Source organism: Durio zibethinus, unplaced genomic scaffold (genome assembly GCF_047325235.1).
Source record: "Durio zibethinus cultivar Kanyao isolate XHJ-2024 unplaced genomic scaffold, ASM4732523v1 HiC_scaffold_387, whole genome shotgun sequence".
In the NCBI taxonomy this organism is placed as follows: Eukaryota; Viridiplantae; Streptophyta; class Magnoliopsida; order Malvales; family Malvaceae; genus Durio; species Durio zibethinus.
In genome coordinates, this window is record NW_028323010.1 from 245,001 (window position 1) to 250,000 (window position 5,000).

Consider the following 5,000-nt stretch of genomic DNA (forward strand, 5'->3'; position numbering starts at 1 on the left):
AGCTTGCCTCGAGCACCATCGGCACACGCTCGGCCCTGGTGCGGTCGGTTGCCTCGAGCACCATCGGCACACGCTGGGCCCTGGTGCGGCAGGTTGCCTCGACCACCATCGGCAGCCTCGACCACCATCGGCACACGCTGGGCCCTGGTGCGGGCGCTTGCCTCGACCACCATCGGCACACGCTGGGCCCTGGTGCGGTCGGTTGCCTCGAGCACCATCGGCACACGCTGGGCCCTGGTGCGGGCGCTTGCCTCGACCACCATCGGCACACGCTGGGCCCTGGTGCGGGCGGTTGCCTCGACCACCATCGGCACACGCTGGGCCCTGGTGCGGGCGCTTGCCTCGACCACCATCGGCACACGCTGGGCCCTGGTGCGGCAGGTTGCCTCGACCACCATCGGCACACGCTGGGCCCTGGTGCGGGCGCTTGCCTCGAGCACCATCGGCACACGCTCGGCCCTGGTGCGGTCGGTTGCCTCGAGCACCATCGGCACACGCTGGGCCCTGGTGCGGCAGGTTGCCTCGACCATCATCGGCAGCCTCGAGCACCATCGGCACACGCTGGGCCCTGGTGCGGTCGGTTGCCTCGAGCACCATCGGCACACGCTGGGCGCTGGTGCGGGCGCTTGCCTCGACCACCATCGGCACACGCTGGGCCCTGGTACGGCAGGTTGCCTCGATCACCATCGGCACACGCTGGGCCCTGGTGCGACAGGTTGCCTCGAGCACCATCGGCACACTATCGGCCCTGGTGCGGGCGGTTGCCTCGACCACCATCGGCACACGCTGGGCCCTGGTGCGGGCGCTTGCCTCGAGCACCATCGGCACACGCTGGGCCCTGGTGCGGGCGCTTGCCTCGAGCACCATCGGCACACGCTGGGCCCTGGTGGGTTTAGGCACATCTTCAAATTTCTGCCGTGCCAATGCCATTTTTATGGCTTGTAAATTCATACAATGGTCCCCTAAGCCTTCACGTGAAGTTTCGTTGGAAGATGACTCGTTTTCTATTTTTCATGATTTTTGAAACTTGTTGCGGTTCGGGATTTTTTAAAATTTTTTTATAAGGATTTTTGGCCCCAAATTTTGTAGGCATGATCCTTCTATTTTTGTTGGCATGCACAAAAAAATTCAGCTAAAAACTCGAAGTAGAGAAGATTTTGTGACCGTTTGAAAAAAGTGTCCCCATTTCAGACACTTTAACGGCTACTGGTAGCAAACCTGTAAAATCTCAAATGCTCTTTAAGGGGGTGTGAATTCTCAGAGGTTTGATGAGGGATAGGGGGCCAACACAAGGCCAAGTACCAGAACCCATCGCACATCATGTGCGCACACCCCCCCGGCCCCCCTCCCAATCGCCGGAACCCCAATGCCGCCGGTCAGGTTCTCCGGCGGTACTCCGGCGATGCTCCGGCGATGCTCCGGCGATGCTGTCCCGAGTGAAAAAAATGCGGCACCAGCACATGCTGGAGCCAAGCATGGGCACCGTGGCTCAAAATCGAACTTCGGCCAAGGCCTCGACCATCAATGGCACATGATGACGCATGGTGATGGCACATGCATCGACCATCATCGGCATAGGCTGCCCTTCGGTACGGGCACTTGCCTCGACCGCCATCGGCACAAGCTGGGCCCTGGTGTGGGTTGTTGCCTCGATCACCAGCGGCACATGCTGAGCCTTGGTGCGGGCGGTTGCCTCGAGCACCATCGGCAGACCCTGGGCCCTGGTGCGGCGGGTTGCCCCGATAACCATCGGCACACGCTGGGCCCTGGAGCGGCCGGTTGCCTCGATCACCATCGGCAAAAGCTGGGCCCTGGTGCGGTCGGTTGCCTCGACCACCATCGGCACACGCTGGGCCCTGGTGCGGGCGCTTGCCTCGAGCACCATCGGCACACGCTGGGCCCTGGTGCGGGCGCTTGCCTCGACCACCATCGGCACACGCTGGGCCCTGGTGCGGCAGGTTGCCTCGACCACCATCGGCACACGCTGGGCCCTGGTGCGGGCGCTTGCCTCGACCACCATCGGCACACGCTGGGCCCTGGTGCGGCAGGTTGCCTCGAGCACCATCGGCACACGCTGGGCCCTGGTGCGGTCGGTTGCCTCGATCACCATCGGCACACGCTGGGCCCTGGTGCGGGCGGTTGCCTCGATCACCATCGGCACACGCTGGGCCCTGGTGCGGCAGCTTGCCTCGAGCACCATCGGCACACGTTCGGCCCTGGTGCGGTCGGTTGCCTCGAGCACCATCGGCAGACGCTGGGCCCTGGTGCGGCAGGTTGCCTCGACCACCATCGGCAGCCTCGACCACCATCGGCACACGCTGGGCCCTGGTGCGGGCGCTTGCCTCGACCACCATCGGCACACGCTGGGCCCTGGTGCGGTCGGTTGCCTCGAGCACCATCGGCACACGCTGGGCCCTGGTGCGGGCGCTTGCCTCGACCACCATCGGCACACGCTGGGCCCTGGTGCGGGCGGTTGCCTCGACCACCATCGGCACACGCTGGGCCCTGGTGCGGGCGCTTGCCTCGACCACCATCGGCACACGCTGGGCCCTGGTGCGGCAGGTTGCCTCGACCACCATCGGCACACGCTGGGCCCTGGTGCGGGCGCTTGCCTCGAGCACCATCGGCACACGCTCGGCCCTGGTGCGGTCGGTTGCCTCGAGCACTATCGGCACACGCTGGGCCCTGGTGCGGCAGGTTGCCTCGACCATCATCGGCAGCCTCGACCACCATCGGCACACGCTGGGCCCTGGTGCGGGCGCTTGCCTCGACCACCATCGGCACACGCTCGGCCCTGGTGCGGTCGGTTGCCTCGGGCGCTTGCCTCGAGCACCATCCGCACACGCTGGGCCCTGGTGCGGCAGGTTGCCTCGAGCACCATCGGCACACGCTGGGCCCTGGTGCGGGAGCTTGCCTCGAGCGCCATCGGCACACGCTGGGCCCTGGTGGGGCAAGTTGCCTCGAGCACCATCGGCACACGCTGGGCCCTGGTGCGGTCGGTTGCCTCGAGCACCATCGGCACACGCTGGGCGCTGGTGCGGGCGCTTGCCTCGACCACCATCGGCACACGCTGGGCCCTGGTACGGCAGGTTGCCTCGATCACCATCGGCACACGCTGGGCCCTGGTGCGACAGGTTCCCTCGAGCACCATCGGCACACTATCGGCCCTGGTGCGGGCGGTTGCCTCGACCACCATCGGCACACGCTGGGCCCTGGTGCGGGCGCTTGCCTCGAGCACCATCGGCACACGCTGGGCCCTGGTGCGGGCGCTTGCCTCGAGCACCATCGGCACACGCTGGGCCCTGGTGGGTTTAGGCACATCTTCAAATTTCTGCCGTGCCAATGCCATTTTTATGGCTTGTAAATTCATACAATGGTCCCCTAAGCCTTCACGTGAAGTTTCGTTGGAAGATGACTCGTTTTCTATTTTTCATGATTTTCGAAACTTTTTGCGGTTCGGGATTTTTTAAAATTTTTTTATAAGGATTTTTGGCCCCAAATTTTGTAGGCATGATCCTTCTATTTTTGTTGGCATGCACAAAAAAATTCAGCTAAAAACTCGAAGTAGAGAAGATTTTGTGACCGTTTGAAAAAAGTGTCCCCATTTCAGACACTTTAACGGCTACTGGTAGCAAACCTGTAAAATCTCAAATGCTCTTTAAGGGGGTGTGAATTCTCAGAGGTTTGATGAGGGATAGGGGGCCAACACAAGGCCAAGTACCAGCACCCATCGCACATCATGTGCGCACACCCCCCCGGCCCCCCTCCCAATCGCCGGAACCCCAATGCCGCCGGTCAGGTTCTCCGGCGGTACTCCGGCGATGCTCCGGCGATGCTCCGGCGATGCTGTCCCGAGTGAAAAAAATGCGGCACCAGCACATGCTGGAGCCAAGCATGGGCACCGTGGCTCAAAATCGAACTTCGGCCAAGGCCTCGACCATCAATGGCACATGATGACGCATGGTGATGGCACATGCATTGACCATCATCGGCATAGGCTGCCCTTCGGTACGGGCACTTGCCTCGACCGCCATCGGCACAAGCTGGGCCCTGGTGTGGGTTGTTGCCTCGATCACAATCGGCACATGCTGAGCCTTGGTGCGGGCGGTTGCCTCGAGCACCATCGGCAGACCCTGGGCCCTGGTGCGGCCGGTTGCCCCGATAACCATCGGCACACGCTGGGCCCTGGGGCGGGTGCTTGCCCCCAGCACCATCGTCACACGCTGGGCCCTGGTGCAGGCGGTTCCCTCGACCACCATCGGCACACGTTGGGCCCTGGTCCGGGCGGTTGCCCCCAGCACCATCGGCACACGCTGGGCCCTGGTGCGGGCGCTTGCCCCCAGCACCATCGGCACACGCTGGGCCCTGGTGCGGGCGGTTGCCCCCAGCACCATCGGCACACGCAGGGCCCTGGTGCGGGCGGTTGCCCCGAACACCATCGGCACAGGCCGGCCCTTGGTGCGGGCTCCTGGCTCGACCACCATCGGCACACGCTGGGCCCTGGTGCGGGCGGTTGCCTCGAACACCATCGGCACACGCCGGCCCTTGGTGCGGCCGGTTGCCTCGACCACCATCGGCACACGCTCGGCCTTGGTGAGGGCGCTTGCCTCGACAACCATCGGCACACGCTGGGCCCTGGTGCGGGCGCTTGCCTCGACCACCATCGGCACACGCTCGGCCTTGGTGCGGGCGGTTGCCTCGACCACCATCGGCACAAGCCGGCCCTTGGTGCGGGCGGTTGCCTCGAGCACCATCGGCACACGCTGGGCCCTGGTGCGGGCGGTTGCCTCGACCACCATCGGCACACGTTGGGCCCTGGTGCGGACGGTTGCCTCGAGCGCCATGGGCACACGCTGGCCCTTGGTGCGGGCTCTTGCCTCGACCACCATCAGCAGAAGATGGCCCCTACGTCGAACACCATCGATACATGCCGGGCCTTGGTGTGGGCACATGCCTCGAGCTGGTGCGGGCGGTTGCCTCGACCACCATCGGCTCACGTT